The sequence below is a fragment of the Ornithorhynchus anatinus genome, chromosome 4, assembly GCF_004115215.2.
Source record: "Ornithorhynchus anatinus isolate Pmale09 chromosome 4, mOrnAna1.pri.v4, whole genome shotgun sequence".
Classification (NCBI taxonomy): Eukaryota; Metazoa; Chordata; class Mammalia; order Monotremata; family Ornithorhynchidae; genus Ornithorhynchus; species Ornithorhynchus anatinus.
Window position 1 is genome coordinate 35468858 of NC_041731.1, and position 6000 is coordinate 35474857.

Consider the following 6000-nt stretch of genomic DNA (forward strand, 5'->3'; position numbering starts at 1 on the left):
CATCCTTCCTGTGACAGAAATCTGCAATCTTGATATCACCTTTGATTCCTCAATCGATCAATCAGTGATACATTTACCACGTGCTTAATGTGTGCAGAGCACTGTACTGAGCACTTGGGAGAGTACAGTGTAATAGAGTTGCTCTTTGAGTTACATAGAGATAGAGTTTCCTCATTGGTAAAATGGGGATTAAGACTGCGATCCCCATCTAGGGCAGGGACTGTGTCCAATGTGATTAGCTTGTATCTACCCCAGCACTTAGAACAGTGCTTGACACATAGGAAGTGTTTAACAGATACCATCATTATTATTATTTTTTAGAAGTTTAGAACCTTCCTGTTTCTAGTTGGTGTTAATTTGTCCTGACTCAGTACTGATTTAACACAAGGGAATTGGCAAGTATCAATTAATCAGTCAATCCATGGAATTTATTGAGCGCTTACTGTGTGCTGAACACTGGACGAAGTGCTTGGCAAAGTACAATATGATAGAGTTGGTAGGTACGATCCTGGCTCTCCAGGAGCTTACAGTCTAAGGGAGGAGGCAGACATTAAAGTAAATTACAGGCAAATGGTAGAGTGTAAGGACATGTACATCAGTACTGTGGGGACGAGGGTGGGGTGAATATCAAGTGTTTAAAGGGTACAGATCTAAATGCATAGGGTGATCCAGAAGGGAGAGCGAATAGGGGAAATGAAGGCTTAATCAGGGAAGGCCTTTTGGAGGAGATGTGATCTGAACAGGGTAATGAAGGTGGAGAAAGTGATAGTTTGTCGGATATGAAGGGCAGGGCGGGAAAGGTGGGGGGAGTTCCAGTCCAGAGGCAGGATGTGGGCAAGGGATCCGGTGCGAGACAGATGAGATTGAGGTTCAGTGAGTGTGTTGGCATTAGGGGAATTAAGTGTCTGGGCTGGCTTGTAGTAGGACATCAGTGAAGAAGGGGAGAGCTGATGGAGTACCTTAAAGCCTGTGATAAGGAGTTGGATGCGGTGGTGGAGGGGCAATCACTGGAAGCTTTGGAGAAATGGGAAGGCATGGGCTGAATATTTTTTTTTTTAGGAAAATGACCCTTGCAGCAGAATCAAGTATAGACCAGAATGAGGAGAGACAGGAGGCAGGGAGGTCAACAAGGAGACTGATGCATTAATTGAGGTGGAATACAATAAGTGCTTGGATCAGTGCAGTAACTGTTTGGACAGAGAGGAAAGGGTGGATTCTAGAGATGTTGTGAAGGTGGAACGGACAAGATTTGGTGACAGACTGAATATACAAGTTAAATGAGAGAGGTGAGTCAAAGATATTAGGGAAGTAGCATGACCTAGTGGCAAGAGTATGGGCTTGGGAGTCCAAGGACGTGGGTTCTAATCCTGGCTCTGCCACTCATCTGCTGTGTGGCCTTGGGCAAGTCACTTCACTTCTCCTGTGCCTCAGTTACCTCTTCTGCAAAATGGGGATTAAGACTATGAGTCTCTTGTGGGACAGGAACTGTGTCCAACCTTGTCTCTCCCCCAGTGCTTAGAACAGTACTTGGCACATACCTTAACAAATACCATTATTATTATTGTTACTATTATTTGGCCAAGGTAACCATTTGGTGAAATGGAGGATGGAGGTGTTGTACAGCAATAGGTCTCTTGTTGCAAATCAGACTGGGTTGGGATGGGAAAGGGTGAATTTATGAAAACAGGACACTATTGCCAAATGTTTGTTTTCCGGGACAGGCCTCTTGATTGCCCCATGGCCACATGTGACCGCCAGCTGGGTCTGTCTGGAGAAATCAGCAGTCCTGTGCTCTGTCCCTTTCCCACTGTCAGTCTGTCTAGACTCTGAGAACCATCCTTAGGTCACCTGAAGGCCAGGATGAGAAGCGAACAAACCAAAACTTCTTGTCAATCAGGGGTTTGTGAAATAAACTAAGGATCCGACATGTAAGCTCCTTGTCAGGAAGGAATATGTCTACCAACTCTGCTGTATTGGAATCAGTCAGTCAATCGTATTTGTTGAGTGCTTATTGTGAGAGTACAATATAACATAAACAGACACATTCCCCAAGCACAACAAGCTCGCAGTCTAGAGGGGGAGACAGATATTGATATAAATAAATGACAGATATGGACATGAGTGCTGCGGAGCTGGGAGGGGGCGATGAATAAGGGGAACAAGTCAGGGTGATGCAAAAGGGAGTGGGAGAAAAGAAAAGGAGGGTTTGGTCAGGGGAGGGCCCCTTGGAGGAGATGTGCCTTCAATAAGGCTTTGAAGTCGGGGAGAGTAATTCTGTCAGATATGAGGAGGGAGGGCGTTCCAGGCCAGAGGCAGGAGGTGGGTGAGAAGTCAGTGGCGAGATGGAAGAGATGAAGGTAAAGTGAGAAGGTTAGCGTTAGAGAAGTGAAGTAATAATAATAATAATGTTGGTATTTGTTAAGCACTTACCATGTGCAGAGCACTGTTCTAAGCGCTGGGGTAGATACAGGGTAATCAGGTTGTCCCACGTGAGGCTCACAGTTAATCCCCATTTTACAGATGAGGTCACTGAGGCACAGAGAAGTTAAATGACTTGCCCACAGTCACACAGTTGACAAGTGGCAGAGCCAGGATTTGAACCCACGGCCTCTGACTCCCAAGCCCAGGCTCTTTCCACTGAGCCACGCTGCTTCTTGTGCGGGTTGGGTTGTAATAGGAGAGTAGCGAGGTGAGTAGGAGGAGGCATTCAGTAAGCGTTCAGTAAATACAACTGATGATGTTGATGATGATGATATCTCCTCAATCGATCCTATCTTTAATCCTAACTATCCATTAAAGGATATAGAGTATTTTTTACGTTATTTGTTAAGTGCTTACTGTGTGCCAGGCATTATGCTAAGAGCTGAGGTAGAAGCAAGCTAACGCCCTCCCTCCACACCTCCGCCAAACTGATTCTCTTCCCCTCTTCAAAACCCTACTTAAAACTCACCTCCTCCAAGAGGCCTTCCTAGACTGAGCTCCTCTTCTCCCTCTACTCCCTCTGCCACCCCCCCCTTTACCTCTCCGCAGCTAAACCCTCTTTTCCCCCTTTCCCTCTGCTCCTCCACCTCTCCCTTCCCATCCCCACAGCACTGTACTCGTCTGCTCAACTGTATATATTTCCATTACCCTATTTATTTTGTTAATGAATTGTACATTGCCTTGATTCTATTTAGTTGCCATTGTTTTTACGAGATGTTCTTCCCCTCGACTCTATTTATTGCCATTGTTCTTGTCTGTCCGTCTACCCCGATTAGACCGTAAGCCTGTCAAACGGCAGGGACTGTCTCTATCTGTTGCCGACCTGTTCATTCCAAGCGCTTAGTACAGTGCTCTGCACATAGTAAGCACTCAATAAATACTATTGAATGAATCAAGTCCCACATGAGGCTCACAGTCTTAATCACCATTTTAAAGATGAGCTGAGTCACAGAGAAGTGAAGGTCACAAAGCAGACTAGTAGAAGAGCAGATTTAAAACTCATGTTTTTCTGACTCCCAAGCCCATGTTCTTCCCACTAGACCACACTGCTTCTCTGTATTTGAGGAGATTGCATGTTTTCTTCCGGAATGGACTCAGACAGGGTGTGGATTACATATTACCACATCTCTTAACTTTTTTTTTTAACAAGTCCAAGAGCTGTTACCCAATGGAGGGGAATATTTTTCCAAATGACAGAAAAAGTCAACATCGAACTGAAAAGCCCGGTAAAAATGTGATTCTTTTCTCCAAGGCGGGTTGCCTGTCTGTCTACCTGCTCGGCAAGGTTAATTATCTGCAGAGTTGCCTGGGTTCATTCATTTCATCAGATTACTTTTAGAACTTTACAGATGACCCACCGAATGAGGAAATGGGGCAAGAAATGTAAACCCACAGATTAAAAACACACACAGTCCCTCCCTTCTCTCTCTCTCTCTCTCTTTCTCTCTCATAAACACAGGAAGAGCACTCCTGCCCTCTACTGAACTTTCAAAACTCTACACTCCGTTTGTAGAAATGAAGCCTGCTGGCCAACAACTCTTTTGAAAGCAAGAATCTGTGACCCCCGAGCAATATGCTAACGTGGCCGGCCAGGACATCGAAATCCTTTCTATCATTGGATCAAACACTGGCTGGATCATCCATTTACTCATTCGATTGTATTTATTGAGCGTTTACTGGGTGTAGAGAGGAATTAATTCATTCATTCATTCATTCATTCATTCATTCATTCATTCATATTTACTGAGTGCTTACTCTGTGCAGAGCACTGTACTAAGCGCTTCAATGGACAAATCGGCAACAGATAGAGACAGTCCCTGCCCTTTGACGGGCTTACATCTAATCGGAGGAGACAGAAAGACGAGAACAATGGCAATAAATAGAGTCGAGGGGAAGAACATCTCATTAAAACAATAGCAAATAAATAGAATCAGGGTGATGTACATCTCATTAAACAAAATAAATAGGGTGATGAAGATAAATACAGTTGAGCGGACGAGTACAGTGCTGAGGGGATGGGACGGGAGACGGGGAGGAGCAGAGGGAAAGGGGGGAGAAGAGGGTTTAGCTGTGGAGAGGTGAAGGGGGGGTAGAAGGAGCAGAGGGAAAAGGGGAGCTCAGTCTGGGAAGGCCTCTTGGAGGAGATGAGCTTTAAGTAGGGCTTTGAAGAGGGGAAGAGAATTAGTTTGGCAGAGGTGAGGAGGGAGGGCGTTCCAGGACTGCGGGAGGACGTGGCACAGGGGTCGACGGCGGGATGGGCGAGACCGAGGGACGGTGAGGAGGTGGGCGGCAGAGGAGCGGAGCATGCGAGGTGGGCAGTAGAAAGAGAGAAGGGAGGAGAGGTAGGAGAGGTAGGAAGAGGCGAGGTGATGGAGAGCCTTGAAGCCTAGAGTGAGAAGTTTTGCGTGTACATATGTACATATCTGTAATTTATTTATTCACATTAAAGTCTGTCTCCACCACTCTAGATGGTAAATTTGCTATGGGCAGGGAATGTGTCTGTTTATGGTCATATTGTACTCTCCCAAATGCTTAGTACAGTGCTTTGCACATAGTAATTGCTCAGTAAATACAATTGAATGAAATACATTTGATTGATTGATTTCTTTCTTTCTCCCATTTCCTTTCCTGATATGCTTGTACCACCAGCCCCTTACTGAGGAGCTTCTCTCTCTGTATCCTTCAAACTTCAAAGTAAGTCTTCATGAGCCTCTATGCTGCTAACTCAGAATCCTAAATATCTTGAAGGATGAGTCTCAACTGTTTTCATCCCATGGTTCTGTGACAAGTTCAGACTACATAGAGTACTCTGCTGGACCTCTGCATTACAGGAGTAAATAATGGTCCCAGATGAAGACCAGGTTGTCCTTGCAGACAAAATCAAATAGTGCCTTCTTGATTCATCCATGCAGTGTGAAACACCAGTCCTCCCTACTAGTGGTCTGGAAAGTTGCTTTTGAGAGTGGAGAAAAGAAAGAGCTTCAGAATGCAGGGACTTCAAGTGTTCTATTCTAATTGCCTAATCTGGGTGCCATTTACAATGGGGAAGCAGCATGACCTAGTGGAAAGAGCATGGGCCTGGGAGTTAGAAGGACCTGGGTTTTAATCCTGGCTCCGCCATTTGTCTGCCGTGTGACCTTGGCAAGTCACTTAACTTCTCTAGGCCTTAGTTCTTTCTCTTGTTTTATGCTGTCAAGTCGTCTCCAACCCATAGTGATACCATGGATACCCACCTCCATCTGCAGTCATTCCGGTAGTGTATCCATAGACTTTTCTTGGTAAAAATACAGAAATGGTTTACCACTGCTTCCTTCTGTGCAATAAGCTTGAGTTTACTCCCAACTTGGAGTCTCTCCCATGCCGCTGCTACCCGGCGCAGGTGAGTTTTGACTTGTAGCAAATTGTCTTCCATTCGCTAGCCACTGCCCAAGCTAGGAATGGAATGGCTATGCCTCTGCTTGACTCTTCCTGCCATAGGCAAGACTAGTAGAGTCCTGGAAACTCTCCAAGTGCGACCCT